Source organism: Palaemon carinicauda, unplaced genomic scaffold (genome assembly GCF_036898095.1).
Source record: "Palaemon carinicauda isolate YSFRI2023 unplaced genomic scaffold, ASM3689809v2 scaffold24, whole genome shotgun sequence".
NCBI classification, from domain to species: domain Eukaryota; kingdom Metazoa; phylum Arthropoda; class Malacostraca; order Decapoda; family Palaemonidae; genus Palaemon; species Palaemon carinicauda.
This window is the reverse complement of record NW_027170031.1, coordinates 190,340-208,616: the sequence shown is the minus strand read 5'-3', so window position 1 is coordinate 208,616 and position 18,277 is coordinate 190,340. Positions and strand designations below refer to the sequence as shown.

General features: G+C 48.4%; 1 long non-coding RNA gene across 1 annotated transcript in view; it reads right to left on the bottom strand.

Moving 5' to 3' along the window:
- The window catches only part of LOC137636144 (uncharacterized), a 47,687-nt gene extending 29,410 nt beyond the window's left edge, over positions 1-18,277 (bottom strand). Inside the window, exon 1 of the long non-coding RNA XR_011042958.1 lies at positions 18,238-18,277. This is a non-coding gene — a long non-coding RNA (uncharacterized lncRNA). The remainder of the gene's footprint in view (positions 1-18,237) is intronic.

Below are 18,277 nucleotides of genomic sequence, written 5' to 3'. Positions count from 1 at the left end.
ACATTCCCCTGCCTGGAATGAGAGAGCCGATGGTGGAATTGAGAGAATCTCAATCATCCCGGTATCTCTACTGCAAGATGTGAAGGTGTGAAAAAGCGTCCCCTGCTGGTTAGCATGAAGTCGACACGCAACGGGGCGACTTGGCAGGAGCGGTAGGATCTGAAGAGGGGCCAGACTAAGGCCCTTAAGCCTGCCTGAATGATGGAGAGGTATCCTTCAGGTCTTGACCATAGGCCTGGACCGGAACATGCCCCCCCCCCCCCCCCCTTTCCTTTGACGAGTCCGAGAACCGCATCAAGAATGTGGGGAAAGGACGAGAATATCCACTACCATCAAGAGGCTCCATAGGTCAACACCCATTGCAGGTTTAATAGTTCCGCTGGTCCCATAGGGCCAGGGAGTCCGGTTAAACATTGCCTGAAGCCACCGGAACTTGGATCGCCCCACATGGAACTTATCCTGAGGCGACCGTTTGGACTATAAACGGGTCAATGAGGAAAGAAGAACTAGGAAACGTTCCAAGGTAGGGCTGAAAACTCTGCTTGACTGAGAACAGGTACTGCGACTCTCCTCAGTCTTGCCACAGTCAACCGAAAGGAAGGCTCGGAGGATGTGGTAACAGAATCTGGCGTCCCCAGGTGGTCACCCATCCAAGTACCGACGTTGCTTAACCTCGCTGGACGGACGAGAAGCGGGGTTTCCAACGTGGTAAGGCGGTTGACTCAATATCATGGCCAGATACTCCAGATGTTGAGGCAGAGGAAGAGAAGGCTCCAAGCAAAATACCATGAGCCCACACTCATGGTCAGCATTTGGAAGCTTTTCCCGGCGCTGAAGAAGGTCGAAACCCGAGCCTACCGGAGTTGACCAGCCCTCCAAACAGCAGAGGAGGCGGAAGTCTGCATCTGAGCGGCCAAGAGGAAGGCAGGGAGAGTTCTCTGGGGAAACAAACCTGCTATGCCACGGCGGGATAGCCACACTGCATCATAAGCAGGAATACTTGCAGTTTAGGCTGAATTCGACGAGCACCCTGGAAGATGGATGGAATGGAAACTGAAAGTACCCGTCCTTCCGATCCAGGGTTAAAGGAGTCCTGTCGCCTCGTTACCAGTCTGATCGATTCTGCTGGTCTACGCTGGCCGAAGTTTGTTCGACAAACTTGATCAGGGCTGAGAGGTCGACTATGGACATCCCCTCTCAGATCCTTCCTTACAAGAAAGGATCGACTGAGGGGGCCGGGGGTGAAGCCGTCGATGATCCTAAGGAAGACCTTCGCCTAAGGTATGGATCATTCTGCCCAACCGGGCAACTCTGCTGATGCTATGGCATAGAGGTTCAGAGACACTGAATTCGCTGACAGAGACGGCAGGCGCGATATCCTTGGCTACTCACAGAGATTGTGCGGGAATGGGCATCGGGAAGCTGTCATTCGGATGAGTAACCTTAAGCATCCTCCCAGCGAAAAAACCTGCAATCCTAGAGTTCGTGAACTCCTTTTAGGACTATGCCCCCCCGGGGGAGTCTCCCGTGCCATCTGTTCCTGACAGGAGGAAACTGCAATTGGACACCTTGTCCCAGTTGTCGTAGCCGATAACTTAGGCCGACGTGGTTGAAAGAAAAGGGAGCTGGAGCCCTGCAGAGTCTGGAAGAAAGCGCCTTGGAGGAGTGAAACCGGAAGTCGATTTACTCCGCACAGCAGATGTTTAAGTCTCTGTCCTTGGGCAAAGACAAAACTCTTCTCAAGGATGGAAGGGTGTCTGAGGTCGTTGACCTCCACAGATGAGACACCCGAAGGAAGCCTTCAGTCAGTGCGTCCAGATGGTACAACATCGAGCTTGTCCGCAAGTAGATACTTAACGACGAAAGGCCAAGGTGCCTGAGCTCGAGAGGAGGAAAGTACCCTTGATCTTCCTGTAGCTTCCTTGAACCAAACCTCGGGCCGTAACCGAGGAGGGAAAGAACCTGGTAAGCTCCCAGAGGAAGAGGTAAGCAGTCACCCCATGTCCGATGGAGAAATCTTCAACGGAAAGCCCCCCCCCGCCAAAAATCCTTCCAGGGCGGGAGAAGGAGAGAGTACTCGTGTAGGAGAGGGGACCCTCGAGACCGACCTCTTGGGAACCAACTTCGCCCTGGGGGAAGTCACCACGAAGTCCACTCCTCTCTTTCTCTTCAGCGTAGGAGAGACAGCCGCTGGTTTGTTACCCTGGCCGGTGAGTGCTGGTTTCATAACCCTCATTAACGCCCGTGCCAGCGGATCAAACCATGTCTGCTGCTCCAAGGACACAGAGTCCGAAATCCTCGCTAAGGTGAAAGGGATCGGGCGATCCTTTGGAGAGGACACGACGGTTCCTGCCTGAAAAGAAGGTGGGAAGAATGCTGTACTGACCTGTCTTCGTCCTGCACTACCAACCTGTGCTTGGATGGAGGTGATCCCGAGTGCCGCCTGGGAGCACGCATCCCTGCTGCTACCACCGGCTGTGGAATTCGCCGCGAACTATGGTCGCGCGAGGGCGAACGGTCGCGCAAAGGCGAATGGTCGCGCGGGCGCACAGGCGAGCGGTCGCGCGGGCGCGCAGGCGAGCGGTCGCGAGGGCGCGCAGGCGAGCGATCGTGCGGGCGCGCGGGCGCGCAGGCGAGCGATCGCGCGGGCGCGCAGGCGAGCGATCGCGCGGGCGCGCAGGCGAGCGATCGCGCGGGCGCGCGGGCGAGCGATCGCGCGGGCGCGCGGGCGCGCAGGCGAGCGATCGCGCGGGCGCGCGGGCGCGCAGGCGAGCGATCGCGCGGGCGCGCAGGCGAGCGATCGCGCGGGGCGCGCAGGCGAATGGGCGTGACGGCGAGGGATCGTGCTGCCGCGTAGGTGAAGAAGATCGCTGGCGGTAAGCGATGGCGAGCAGCATGTGTAGGTGAATGATCGCGTGATAGGGTGCGATGGTGATCAGCATCCGCAAGAGGGCGAGCGTTCAGGGTTGTGCGATGAGGAGCAGCATGCGTAAGCGGGCAATCGTTCAGGGTTGTGCGATGGCGAGCAGCATGCGCAGGTGAATGATCGCGTGAAAGGGTGCGATGGTGATCAGCATCCGCAAGAGGGCGATCGTTCAGGGTTGTGCGATGAGGAGCAGCATGCGTAAGCGGGCAATCGTTCAGGGTTGTGCGATGGCGAGCAGCATGCGCAGGTGAATGATCGCGTGAAAGGGTGCGATGGTGATCAGCATCCGCAAGAGGGCGATCGTTCAGGGTTGTGCGATGAGGAGCAGCATGCGTAAGCGGGCAATCGTTCAGGGTTGTGCGATGGCGAGCAGCATGCGCAGGTGAATGATCGCGTGAAAGGGTGCGATGGTGATCAGCATCTGCAGGAGGGCGATCGTTCAGGGTGGTGCGATGAGGAGCAGCATGCGTAAGCGGGCAATCGTTCAGGGTTGTGCGATGGCGAGCAGCATGCGCAGGTAAATGAGGGTCGCGCGATGGCGATCAGCATCCGCAGTTGAGGGTCGCGCGATGGCAATCAGCATCCGCAGTTGAGGGTCGCGCGATGGCGATCAGCATCCGCAGTTGAGGGTCGCGCGATGGCGATCAGCATCCGCAGTTGAGGGTCGCGCGATGGCGATCAGCATCCGCAGTTGAGGGTCGCGCGATGGCGATCAGCATCCGCAGTTGAGGGTCGCGCGATGGCGATCAGCATCCGCAGTTGAGGGTCGCGCGATGGCGATCAGCATCCGCAGTTGAGGGTCGCGCGATGGCGATCAGCATCCGCAGTTGAGGGTCGCGCGATGGCGATCAGCATCCGCAGTTGAGCTAGTAGCTGGCGAACCATGTTCCTTCAGAAGTGTTGGAGAACGTTGGCGTGCCAGCTGTAACACACGTGGGCGATTCAGAGATCGCTGGCGAGCTGATGATCGCTGACGAGCTGACGATCGCTGGCGAGCTGATGATCGCTGACGAGCTGATGATTGCTGACGAGCAGAAGGCTACGCGTGGAAGCCTGCGCAAAGAAGAAGAGTCCTTGACCCCGACCTGAACCGAAGTTCTAGATCGCGAGGGCGAACGTGGGCGCACAGGGCACGTAACAGGAACCGCAGGGAAGATCATCTTGAAAGCGCTGACGAACAGGAGAGCGCTGACGAACAGAAGGGCGCGCAGGGAAACCCTGACACGCAAGGGAAGAACCCCCGTGGGGGCAACCCTTTGCCCCGAAGGGATCGTTGTCCGCCGGGAGACTGATGTCCGTCGGAATACCGCTGTCCGTCGGGAAGACCGTTGCCCGTCGGAAGACGAGATTAGACTGCTGTCCATCTGCACCAAGACGGAAGATCGAGAAAAAGAAGTTGTAGGCTGCAAACGGAGATTCAAAAAGGCGCCTCAAGCACCCTTATAGGGAGATGAGAGGCCCTTACGACGAGGCGGACGGAGGGCCTTACGGCGAGGGAGGCCAACAGCAACAGCAACAGAAGAAACCTCCGAAGAGGAGTCTCTATGAGTGTACTCTCTCGCGAACGAAAGAGAAACACTTCGTGGAAGAGACTGGTCAGCCAGTGACCTAAAAGGGGCAATCCTCCGAAGAGGAGCTCCTGCAGTTGCCCAGCCCCTTGAGCGAAACTGCAGGTGCGACCGCTCAGCACCAAGAGCATAGTCGCACGAAAAAAAGGCAAGAGAAGAACCCCCCAAAAGAGGAAAAGCTCAAGCCTGGACAGGAAAAAAAACTTCCCTCGGAAGGAAAGTTATCCGCCCAAGGAGGCAAGCCTCCTGACTGTTCTAAAATGAACTGGAGAGCTGTCCGTCGACACGGGAGTACTACCAGTAGAAGGAGACACGCCCCTGACGACAATACAAGGGGGGAGGCAGCAACAGCCGAATCCCCAGGACTCAACCAGACAGCTCACACCGTTGCTATATTACAGAAACGAACTAGATCGGTAACTGTAAAAAAATAAAACAAATAATATTAGTACACATTCATTCCCCCGGGAAGGCTCCGAAGAGGAATCCCGAGGAAAAGGAACAAGAATTACACAACAGGCACGTGCCCTCACAACCACTTACACTCGCGGAAGGAGAGCTGTAACCAAAACAGAATTATAACAATTATAATTATGTAACTATGTAATTATGTAATTTAAAAATGAATGAACACTAAAGAAAAAACGAAAACCCCGAAAGGAATCGTTCTACAAGCTGAAAAATTAACAACTACAATTAGATTCATAAACTAATTGAGACAAAATGTACGGCGTAGCAACCCCACCCACACGGGAAGGAAGCTACAAGGGCGTAGTAAAACATAGTAAAAGGGTGAACGACCTCAAGAGAGAGAGAGAGAGAAAGACCGAAGTCAAACTCGATCGCAACCCATAAAATTAGGCCGTGGTGGCCTAACTGCCGAGGCCTCCACGTAGATATCGTACACTACACACACACATCTGAAAAGGAAACTTACTTATTTCTATACTCAAATATATATACAAACATGAAAACATGTTTACATATATATTGAGTAAAAGAAAAGTAAGCGATTAAGTAAAGACAAAACAGACAATGGCTGCCAAGCGAGGACCAAGACAGAGACGTCTGTCACAGTCCGAGCCAAAAGTGAAAGTGAGTATTCACCTGTGTGTGAGGGGGAGGAGGGGTAGCTAGCTACCACTCCCCTACCCCCCCGCTAACTAGCGCGGGGGTAATACACCCTCGTTAAATTCTAATGGCTCGCCATTTCAGCTACGCTAAAAGTAATAACCCTTTGTAAATAGCGTGGTTTGTATTTCGGTTACGGAACAAACACATTTTGTGGCGGTTGGTTCAAGAAAGATTGGCGCCAGCGCGCATGCTACATTGCCGTCCGCACCTTGTATTATATTCTCGCACCTGTTTGAATAAACCGTCAGTTGTTGTTGGTGATAGCTCGTCTCACTGTCCTTACAGGGTCTATTTTGCACCAAGAAATACTCTATTGTTTATTATTGATGCCACTTTGCCTATATATCTCCTTCATGCACTTTACACCCAATAGAAACAGACTTAAGATGTTCTTTCATTTTGTAAATAAACGGATTTTGAGCGAAGCGAAAAATCTATTTTTGGGTAAGATGGCCATGTCGTCCTGATGGAAGTTCCTTAAAGGCAGCTTCCTAGGGTATATTACAAGTTAACACTTCGTAGGGGTCAAATGGCAAGAAAACGAAAACGAGAAAGAAAAGGGGAGAGCCGTTCGTAAGGCCCTCTCTTCTCCCGTTTTGTAAGCGTGCCCTGCGCCGATTCTGGCGCCATCTGCATTCCTTGTAGCGAAACACGAGGTGCTACAGATACTGTATGTAGGGAGGGATCCTACGGCCCTTTCATTGAAAGGGAAGGGCGGGTCCATCAGGACGACATGGCCATCTTACCCAAAAATAGATTTTTCGCTTCGCTCAAAATCCGTTTTTTGGGCTCAAGCCATGTCGTCCTGATGGAAGTATACCAGAGCATTACTGTATCTGTGGATTCTCAAAATGTGCCGTACTCCTCGGAAATATTTCCCCCAGTCGACGCGACCTAGAGACCTAAGATGTTACCGTCATACATCTTTTCAACTAATCATAAACCATGATAGAGCTTCCTGCCCCCAACAGGGAAGAGTCTTACTAGACTCTGGGAAAGTCTCGAAGAGTACATATATCTAAGTATGAACCCCAGGCAAGCGAGTATAGTGGTCTCACCCCATACTGGGTAAAGCGAAGTTCGAAAAGAATCACTGTGTCAATATGAAATATCGACCAGTCCTCCGCTCAAAACACGTATTGGACAAAGGTTCATATCCGCTTAGGAGGAAACTCGTAAATCCGCCACCATCCCTTTATGGGATGGAGTCCTCCAGCTAAGGGGAAGCATAAACCAATGCAATATTAGCTTGCATAAGGGAACATTCTATTAGAATTATCCCCGGGTAAATATACATAGAATGAATGCTCACAGGTGAAGGAGACGCAAGGTTCTCAAGAACCAGTTTATTGACAGACAATAAACAAACAGGTTAACCACACTCATATATATATATATATCTATATATAAGAGGAGGATAACTAAAACTTTAAGCATAAGTATGATAGTAAACAGCAACTTGTTTGTCTGAAAGAAAAAACATTGGAGCCACTTTTAAGATACCAAAGTATCAAAGTCAAAAGTCTGTTTTACTAATCAGTCACATTAGCGTTAGAAACGCTCGGCACGCATGTTTGCACTTATGCTGGGTTCACCTTTGAAAGTGGAACAGTCAACGTGGGTCACCCAGTACCCTCACATAGTATGTAGTACAACATGTGACTACATACTCACCCTGGAATTAATTGTCCCAATTAAGTTACTGTTCCTCGCAGAGTTAAACAGCAGGGTTAACGACGCAACCCACTGCCACCACAGAACCTCTTAGTTGCTGCACCTGCTTCGCATAGTGACGAAAGAACACTCTGGAAGACTTCCAGCCAGTGTACGAACGAAGATGTCCAAAATCCCTACAACTAAAGAAGTTTAAGGATGAAGCAACTTTCCTCGGATCGTGACCTGTGGGTGAACAGTCAGGATCCGCTCTGCGAATAAGATATGTGATTTTCGCCCTGAGTTATTTCAGTAATAAATTTTGAGCCTGACGTTTCTCCCCTGGCCAGATGGCCATCCTTGAAGTCTGAAGTTCTACGAAGATAGACCTTTAGGCATTCTACTGGACATAGAGATGCATCTTCTTTCAGAGGGCAGATTCTTCAGGGACCCCACCTGATGGTGGGTAACTCGTTCTTGGTGAGAAACGTAGGATCCGGAAATAGGTTCAGTTCACCCATCCAGGGACTGAACACGACCTTCCTCTCTCGAGAGGGGTATGATCTCACTAACCCTGGCCCCGGACGCGAGTGCAAAAAGGAGGATAACTTATGGGTCAAATCCTTTAACGCACACTCCTTATTGTTCAACAGTGAAGCAACATGAAGAACTTTTCTAAAGACCATGAATTGGGCTTTGGAGGTGCTAAAGGTCTGAGCCTAGCGCAGGCTTTCGGAACTTTTATAAGAGATCTCGTTAGCGAGGTCGACCTGGAAGGCATATAGAATGGATCTTGTCAAAGCAGGCCTACATGATAAAATCGTGTTAGTTACCGATCCATAACCATGGAGATGGATGAAGAAAGACAAGCAGAAGTCCGTCGTGATCTCCTGCGGAATCTTCGTCTGACAAGGGCTACCCATTCTCTCCAAGATGACTCATATTGCCTTATAAAAGGTTTGCACTTATAATCCTTTAGGAAGTCCGTGCTGGCTTTCGACATCCCGAAACACTTTCTCACCTGATTAAGGAAAGAAATCATGAGCTGCTGGGTCCGGGTTTTCTGTGATGAAGCGCAGACAATTGACTTCTGGACTCACTGGGTCAGAACTGGATCTGGTAGCGGACGAAACTCCAATCGTAGTTCCAATGCCAGAGGGAACCCCACACTGTTCGGTCATTTGTGGGCCACTACTGCCGCTACTCCCTTAAATGATCTCAGTTTGTTGAGGACCCTCAACAGAAGGTTGTAAGGAGGGAACAGATAAATCCTGAACCATCTGTTCCAGTCGAGGGACATCGCGTCCACTGCTTCCGCCAAGGGGTCCTCGTACGGGGACACATACAGGGGCAACTTCTTGTTGTCTTTCGTCGCAAAGAGGTCTAGCCGCAGTTCTGGGACTTGACTCAGAATGAAGGAGAATGGTCCTGCGTCTAGGGACCATTCCGACTCTATCGGTGTGAACCTGGATAGAGCGTCCGCTGTCACATTGCGGACTCCTTAAAGGTGAACTACTGACAGGTACCATTTCTTCTTCCCCCAAATCGGAAGATGGCCAACATCACCTGGTTGAGAGGTGGCGACCTTGATCCTTGTCGATTCAAGTATCTCACAACTCCCCCGCTGTCCAGCACCAACCTAATGTGGATCGAGCGATGCGGGGAGACTTTCTTGAAGGAAAGAAGGACTGTCATAGTCTCTCGAAAATGACTGTGAGAGGTCTTGAATAGACTGGACCAAGACCCTTGGGCCTTTTTCTGATAAGAGTGAACTCCCCATCCCTCCTTCGAGGCGTCTGGGTGACTCGTCACCGACGGGGGAGGTGGATGAAGAAGAACCGACTTCCTAAGGAGTCTGGCTTGGGACCAAGGCCTGAGAAGAGTATTTCGACGAAGCGGAACTGGTCTTCTCAGATCTCTTCGCGCATCTGATGCATAACTACTCCAATCTCCGGTTGCATCCTTTAGCTGTGCTCTTAGCACCGGGTCTGTCACCGAAGTAAACTGGAGAGACCCCAGTACACTCTCCAGTTCGCATCTGATATCCATACGGAATCTAGAAGTCTCTTGACAGAACCAGCTATCTCCTTTCTTTTCTCCGCCATGACGGAGAAAACGGTGTGACATTAGGTCCCAGTGGATTCACACCCACCGGAACTTAGAGATGGAGGAAGTTGAGACTTTTCCTGTTGATCTTGAAGCCTAGATAATCTAGGAAATGGATCACATACAGGGAAGCTTGCAAGCATTCTGTCCTGGGTGCTGCCCACCCCAGCCAAAAATCCAGGTAGGCTACTACCTGAATTCCCTTTAGGCGTAATTGACTGAGAACTACGTTCGCAAGCATCGTGAAAATCCTTGGGGCTATTTTAAGCCCGAGAGGCATGGCTTTGAAGACGTATAGTCTTCGTTGTAGCCTTAACCTTAGGTAGGAGGGGAATCGACAATAGATTGGAACGTGCCGATAGGCGTCTGACAAAACTATGGAGGCGGTAATTGCCCTCTTGGGCAGTAAGGTCCTTATGTGTTGTATTGTTAGCATCTTGAACCTGTAGTTCGCTATGAACCTGTTAAGTGGCGACAAGTCCAGAATGACTCCGAGATTTTCGAGTCTTTCTTGGGAACACAAAACAGCCTCCCTTGGAATTAGATGGACTTTACCCTTCGGATCACTTTTCCTCTAACAGTTCATGAATGAACTCCTCCAGAACGGGGGTGGAGTATCGGAAAAACGCCGAGGGTATGGGGATGGAGTGCTGTACCAGCTCCAGCCCAGTCCCTTCTTGAGTAGGCTGTGGACCCAGGGATCGAAGGTCCACCGATCCCAAAAGCGTTGGAGACTCCCTTCTACCAATATCATCTCGCTCGGACTGTTGTCCTGAGGTCTTGCCTCTCTGACCTCGACCACCCATGAAACCCCTTCTCCTTGAGGGGCGCCTAGACGAAATTCTGGCTGCTCCTCTAGGCTTGTTCGACAGGCAGTTGACTGACCTTCGAACGATGGGTTGAATGCCGGAGACTGTGTCGACACGAATTGGGGAACCCACTGAAGTGTGGTCGGGGTTTTTGCCACCATCTGGGGCACTGAGGGCATCAGCAAATGCCGTTGCTGCTGATGTCTACTTGACTTAGCTGGCCGAGAAAGTATCCTAATCCTTTTAGTCTTCCTCCAAGGTTGGGGACCCCATCCGGGGAAGAATTTCTCTTGGTAGACAGGCCCCACTCCCGGAGAAGATTTCTATCGTCCGTGGCGGCCCTATCAACCTTTTTGACCGACTCACTAGGGAAAAGGTCTTTGTCCCAACTGTTGGAGGAGATTAGTTTCCTTGGCTCGTGCCTCATCGTAGCCCGGGCGAACTCGAATTCCCTACAGGTTCTCTTCGCCCTGACGGAGCTGTAGAGATCCTTCGTCACAGTGGCCATATGAGTCTTGATCACAACCATGAACGTTTCATGGACCTTGGGATCACTTGTCATCGTCTCAACGTGGACTGAAGAGACAAAGAGGCAGCCAGTCTTTCTTTTGTCTAGAGTTCTCTCCGCAAAAGAAAACCAGACAGCTTAGAGAGGATCTCGCCGAACCGGCATCCGACAAAATCCGCCTCCCACATCTGGACTGAGAAGGTAAGATGGACGTCCTTCCAGTCCTTGATTTGCTTACTAAATCTTCCTTTCTAAAGGCCAGCAACAAGGGTTTACACTCCACCAGGGAGGGGAAAGGCTTGCCAGCCTCGACTGTTTTCAAAACCGCCGCAAACCCTTTCAGCGAAAAAAGGGGGAAGGCTGTGGCAGGAGAGGACACAAAGGAAGGGAGCCTCTTACTCAAATACAGCTACCTTTGAGTTCATGACGCCCCTCTCTTTCATCGAAGAAGAAAGCAAGGCATGAGCCTGTCATGGTCTATCACTACGACCTCCTTAGGCTCTGTCTCTTCCTTTGAAGCTGGTACCTCCTTCCACCGGACCTTGCAGTCCGGATGTGCCCCTGCAGTTACAATGCAGCTGCCTTCCCATTCTTCTCCCTCTGCCTTTGTTGGATCAAGCCAACAATGGAGGGAGGGCCTGCTCTACTGCGAGAGCAGATGATGTTGAGGGAGCAGGTTCAAGGACCTGAACCGGAGCAGCCGACCTCTCTCGGCCTCTTCCGCTACCTTGTCCGGAGCTCGAACTTCATCCTGGCCTTCTGCCAGGAGGTCTTCCTCCAGACGTTCGGACACGTCTGGCATCCTGTCGTCCAACTGGATGCTAAGCAAGGCGACCGTGACTTCAGCATCCACGGGATCTGAATTAAGGGGACCTCCTCTTGAGGTTGGGGAATCACTGTAACAGTTGATGCCCTAGGAAAAGAAAGCCCTCATCTTCTCATTTGGAAGATAAGGTCCAGAGGTAATTTTATGAAAGCCCCTCACCCAGGTACGAAGCTTCTCCCTAGCTATATCCCTTGAATCCACCGTTGTAGGGGAGACGAAAATGGATTTTAAGCGAAGCGAAAAGAAAAACCTCAATAGATAGGTTAGTGCATATGAAACATACCTGGGGAACCCAATACCGGAGAACATCCGTGGAGACAGCGCATGCCACACGCCTCCTTCAGAACCATGTCCGCAGAAGCCCTACTGCGGACGTTGCAGAAATACATCCGCACTACGGATGGTCCTCCTGTAAAGAGAAGAAATTTCCATGAGTATCAAGTGAACTACGTATCACTGGATATGCACAGTAGCATAACAAAACGGAAAGACACATCCTTGTATTTCCCGCACACCCAATTGTTGTAGCCTTCCAATTCATAAAATCATATAGTTAATCTATGCCAGATTAACCAATGGAAAATTTCCAAAGGAAGAAGGTGTAGCCCCCCCTAAGGAATGATTTTAAAATACCGGATAGTAGACAAGAAAGAACTCACTTTCTTATCTGTAAGGCCAACAACAACGGGTCGTGCAAGACCACAAAGAATAAGGAAAAGACACATACTTGTGAATCCCCCACAATCACCTGTGGAAGCCCACCAGCCATTAAAATCAAATGGTTAGTCTTTGCAAGAATAACCAAAGATCATATTTTCCCGAGGGAAATTAGGTGTAGCTCACACCTAAGGTAAGATTTTACCATTCTGGCTAAAGATGAAAAGAGTTCTCTTTTCATCCCTGTAAGGCAACACCAAGTGACTGTACAAGGCAACACAAGTAAGTTAGAGAAGACAGTGTTGTAACCTACTATATCATGTTCTCCCCTGGTAGAAGACATTAAACAGGGAAGAACTGATACAGCACATGAGGGTGGTGTGCCGGCCGGCTCTTGCCGGTCAGCACCCCCACCCCCTTTTCCAAAGGTAGGTCTCAAGTATGAAACTTAGGATCACCCAGACGGGGGAGAACTCCAGTTCCTATGCCTGAACCGGTCGGTAGTGGTTGCCGGTCCATAGCTACCCGGTTGGTACCCAGCTGCCGGCCATCACTCTTAGTGGCCGGCCAACCGAGTGATGTAGCAGGCCGGCCCGGCAGCGGTGAGTAAACCCTGCCGGCTGGCATCCACTCCAGGTAGCGTCCGGCTGCCGGCCGCCACTCAAAGCGGCCGGCAGGTGAGCAAGGAGACCGGCCAGCAAAGGCATAAGACCACTGCCGACCGACAGCAAGAGAACTAGCGAACACCCCCCTACCGACGGCCGGCCACTAGGCCGGCAGACGGCAAGGACAACACAAGAGAAGACAACAGAATGGGTGCCGGGCTAAGAGGCTATGTACCTCCGGGCCCGACACCCGAAAGAGTGCCGAGAGGAAGGGGAGACACTAAGTCAAGCTTCCTAACCACTGCTTACTGAAACTACAGACGGCAGCGGTTGAGGGACCAAGGAAGGACCGGGCAGCACTCAAAGGATAGGGCCTCTGCCGGTCGGCACTCTCTGCCGGCCGACAGGGGACCACGTCAGCTCCCCATCCCAACCTATGCTAGGTACGGATGTGAGACGACTGACACAAAGGAAACGGAAAATAGAAGGGAAGGACAGAGGGTCCTGTCCAACCTTGCCTTGGTTAAGGATCATTCCAAACTAAGAAAGCTCATCTCAGCCAGCGAGATCCAGGGAGGGAGGCCGGCACTACTGGCTGCCTCCCTAAAACCAAGGCAAGGAAGGAATTGCTATTCCGGAAAGGGAACATATCCCGAACCCGGAACAGCAAAGAGGACAAGTCTGAGGGGTCACCGAGCGAAGGGATCATAATTACCGAAACCTTCCAAGGTGAATCAAGGAGGATAAACCTCCTATGCCCGTGTCAGGCAGCAAGGGAGACTCTGCCCCACGCTAGACCAACACGGACTCAGACTAATACACTGCTGTACTGTCCCCCTCTGAACCAAATCAGTTGGAGCAGGAAGGTACAGTACTACTCCAGCATAGTTATATTTGAAAATTAATTCAAACAAACCACTAGAGTTAAGCCTAAGGCTTAAACAGAGGGAAAGGGTTTGCCCCTTCCCCGAAGAGAAGGGAGCAAACGGGGAAAAGATAATATTATCAAGACCTAAGACAACCTAGCTTAGGCACTAAGAGAATCGATTACCTAAATCACCGAAACTCACTCCAATACTATCTTGGAAATTACTCGAAAAGGGCTGTATGTATAACGTTGCCTAACGCTTTAAGCAATATAAAATCACACTTGGAAGACTAAATATCATGCAGGAAGTACAAGGACCAATAACTAGGCTACGAAGACTAGTGTTGGTCAGCCTAGGCAAAGCTTTCGCCAGGCGCACTACTAACGCATCATAACAGAATTCCTAATTAAGCTAAGCAGCTAATTATTAAAGCGCAGGGGGCTGGGAACGTCGCTCTTGCTAACAAATAAATCCTATTCTAGCGAGCGACAGCGTCCATGACGCCTCCAGCAGGCAACAGCTCTTGTATCAAAGATAACTCTTATAAATACTTTAATTTTAAACAAGAGCCTACATTTATACATAAAAGAAATAGTACTCAACTTATCCGAAGCAGAAGAAGTTGGAGAAAGCATAATATGAGAGTAAATCCAAGATTTTGGTAGAAACACAGGAAAAAAACACCGAGTTGTAAAGCTACGCAAAAAGGAATACAGATGGCGCCAGAATCGGCGCAGGGCACGCTTACAAAACGGGAGAAGAGAGGGCCTTACGAACGGCTCTCCCCTTTTCTTTCTCGTTTTCGTTTTCTTGCCATTTGACCCCTACGAAGTGTTAACTTGTAATATACCCTAGGAAGCTGCCTTTAAGGAACTTCCATCAGGACGACATGGCTTGAGCCCAAAAATTTACTTACCATGATGTGTAAAAGTAATTTTCATTACCACGGCTACTGTGTAACAATATACGAGTCAAAACAAACTTACAGTAGTTTATTGACAGTCCGCCCGTCAGGTAACCCATCGTAAATGTTCAAAATGTTTGTTTTTTTCATTGATACCTCAGATCAAATATACTATTATGACCAAGCTGACACAAGTAGTGCTCAAAAACAGTATACTGTTCGTACAAACGAAGTACAGTACTGTAAGTTTATAAGAAGCAATACTGTACAGTATTTACCAAAACCTATTATTAACTTTGATAGTAATGAAAGGATTTATGCCTGCTGTTGTTGCTTTATAAAAAGCATTACTGTATAAGAAAACAGTAGCAATAAAACACATTTTGCTATGAAGAAAAAGGCTAGGATTGTTAAGAATTTCCTTCAATTCTTCAATTTGAAATATGTACTGCAGGAACGTAGAGAGTAGAGGTCCCCTTTTTATTTTGTTTCATTGTTGATGTCAGCTACCCCCCAAAATTGGGGAAGTGCCTTTGGTATATGTATGTATGTATGTACTGCAGCCATCAAACAAAACTTTACACTGGGTATCATAACACCATGCAATATTATTGACGAGGTTTCAATTTCATACCATAGGCCTGTCGTTGAATAATACTGCCACAGCACATTAAACATGTAAAAATCTTCAGGAGCGAATGCAAGTAGCCAGACACTTACCTTACCTGGCTAATATACACAATACTGCTAAAGGTCTGGCTACTATTCCCCACATCTACCATTAGATATAACCTTCATCCTCGATCTAACACATCTTCAATTCTATACTTTTATAAGTTACTAAAACATTCTTTACCTGTGCACAACTGAAATCTCATGGTAAACTTCTAACCCAACCTAGGGGAGCAACACTTGCCTAACCTGACTAGGATGGGTGCCCCATTCTTACACATTGTTCATTAAACTCTGCACAGTGAAGTTAGACCAATCTTCTTAGTTCTATGATAATTTTTGATAGCGTCTCCTTTCATATAAAGATTGGCTGGTGACAATTACAGCATAGTTTATTGCTACGTAAACAAATAACAGGTGGTAACAACTCCCTAAGTAACTCTTTCTTACCTACGCTACACATAATAAGCATAAATGGTCAGTTATATTAAGACAAAATTTAAAATAGGTAACAAAATATTCAAACATAGCCCACCACGTACATTAGTAACCGTGACTAATACGCTTATGTGCGATGTAGAATTCGGGATATAGGACCTGGCATTGGGGCCAAGGGAAGTTATTTGGTGGTAATATCTCACATAAGTTTACCCAAGCACCTTTTTTAGAGAGTTTGTGGTGTATGTATGCCACAAGCCGCATAACTCCCTTATTTTCAACCCTATCACAAACTCGTATCGAATAAAAACTGTTCAGAATGTTTTAAATACCGCAAGTAAGTACTTACCAGATGGATAGAATGAGCTCTGTACACACATGCACTTTTTCGCTCCAGTAGTTCCTAGAACGTTTTGATCAATTCAGCAGGGTGGGGTAACTTAAAACGACCCAATCAGACCCCACTTGACGGGAAATTGCCAAAGGGTTTTTTCCTACAGGTAGTAGGTTGGCCACCCGTTAAGATACTACCGCTAGAGAGTTATGGGGTCCTTTGACTGGCCAGACAGTACTACATTGGGTCCTTCTCTCTGGTTACGGTTCATTTTCCCTTTTGTCTACGCACACACACACCGAATACAGTAGTCTGGCCTATTCTTTAGACATTCTCTCCTCTGTCCTCATACACCTGACAACACTGAGATTACCAAACAATTTTTCTTCTCTCAAGGGGTTAACTACTGCACTGTAATTGGTCAGTGGCTACTTTCCTCTTGGTAAGGGTAGAAGGGACTCTTTAGCTACGGTAAGCAGCTCTTCTAGGAGAAGGACACTCCGAAATCAAACCATTGTTCTCTAGTCTTGGGTAGTGACATAACCTCTGTACCATGGTCTTCCACTGACTTGGCTTAGAGTTCTCTTGCTTGAGGGTACACTCGGGCACAATATTCTCTCTTGTTTCTCCTCCTCCTTGTTTTGTTAAAGTTTTTATAGTTTATATAGGAAATATTTATTTCAAGATTGTTGCTGTTCTTAAAACAATTAATTTTTTCCTTGTTCCCTTTCCTCACTGGGCTGTTTTCCCTGTTGGAGCCCCTGGGCTTATAGAATCCTGCTTTTCCAACTAAGGTTGCAGCTTAGCAAATAATAATAATAATAATAATGATAATAATTAGAATTCAGTATTTCAAAAATTTGAACAGGGTACTGAGAGCATCAAGCATGAGTCGGAGATGTCCATTCTTAGCCCTTAAGACGCAAGGATGGCAACGCATCACTCCAAGAGCGACGAAGTTCGGCCTGATACTTGTGAATGATTTTCTAAACCAATCAACCTAAAACTATCGAATGTTACGGACTTTACCCAGCAAAAGGAATTTGCATAAGACAAGGCTTGTAGGTTAGGTTAGGTTGGGAAGTTTAAATCAGGTGGTGTTCTTGTGTAGAGTTTTTACACAACAAGGAGCAGTTTTTATAGCATAGCGGTCATGCCTTAACCCTTTTACCATCAAGCTATTTGGAAATTTCCAACCCTTAACCCCCAGGGGGTTATTTTTTTCCCAGCTTATTTTGCAGTATATTTTTTTTGAAATTGCTCTAACAGCCTTAATTTTTGTCATAGAGAGGTCAGGTTGGTCTCATTCTCTTGGAAAATGCCTGAATTTTCTCAAAAAATTATCAAAAATATGAAATAAAAAAAATTATATAGCATTTTTTTGCGAGGACGTACCGGTACGTCCATGGGGGTAAAGGGATGGCTTTTGTGAAACGTACCAGTACGTCCTTTGGGGGTAAAAGGGTTAAGAGGGGTTTACAGTCGAACGGTTTGTCGAACCCCATTGTTGCACCTGCCTGATAAAAACGGTTCAAAGAGGTGGTCAAAGCCATAAATGCATAAGGTTTGTGGACAATAAAACCCTGATCACAAAAATTCAGGGGAGAACAGGCTTTCTTTGAACACCCAAATACGCCATTCACACGTTCGAACATCACTCCAAACACTTGACGATGAACGACTAGAAAACGTGAAGAAAATTCTCCCATTTTCTAAGCACGAGGGAGGAAATGGCCGCTGATATACAAAGGCTCCTAAATCTTTACCCATGGACTGTTTAAGGTACTTCAAGGTATCAGGAGTTGGAATACATTAAACTAGAGGAGTTTAGGGTAATAGAGGTGTTAGGTTAGGTAGGCAACCCGGTAATTTTGTATATTATTCCATGGTCTTTGGGGGGGAAGCCTACTGCCAGCTATTGATGATGCACATTCAATAGCACTTATTGCATAGGATCTATGGGCTATCTCAGTTAAGGAATGACGTAAAATGTCTATAATAAATGTCTAAATGTCTAAAAATCTTACGTAATGAGGTAAAGGTTATCTCCCAAAGGCTTCCACACGCCCAGTCTAGCCTCAGAAATGAAGCGATTTTTGGGTCTAATGGCTTCATTGGTTATAATATCCCTTACAATTCCTATTTACAATATATCCTACGTTATTATACATGTAATTTTATCAATAAAAACTATATGTTAACCATAAAATAAGTTAAATAACGCTTACCGAGTTACCGTCACTTTTTTCACTTTTCATATTCAAAACC